Genomic DNA, 338 nt, shown 5'->3' on the forward strand with positions numbered 1-338 from the left:
TAAAGATATACGTTTAATAAAAATATATAAACGAATTAAACCGTGAAATATTCGATACATTTTATTGTGCTATTGATAAAATAAATTTTGGGCATTTTTTCAATTGAGATATCTCACTTTTATATTTTTAAGATTAGAATAGTGTACAACAGCCTTAATGTGCACTGAGTGCGCACCAGTGAAATACGCTATAACTTTCCCAACTGTGAAATGTGAAATTGTTCACGTGAACTTTTTAGCCAAGGACCGTGGTGGCGGAAAGACGGAAATCTAGGGAATTGATAAATATACTTCGGAACTAACATGTCTTATCCTCCGACAATTTATTTCAAGGCAGA

Source organism: Trachymyrmex cornetzi, unplaced genomic scaffold, assembly GCF_001594075.2.
Source record: "Trachymyrmex cornetzi isolate Tcor2-1 unplaced genomic scaffold, Tcor1.1 scaffold206, whole genome shotgun sequence".
Taxonomy (NCBI): Eukaryota; Metazoa; Arthropoda; class Insecta; order Hymenoptera; family Formicidae; genus Trachymyrmex; species Trachymyrmex cornetzi.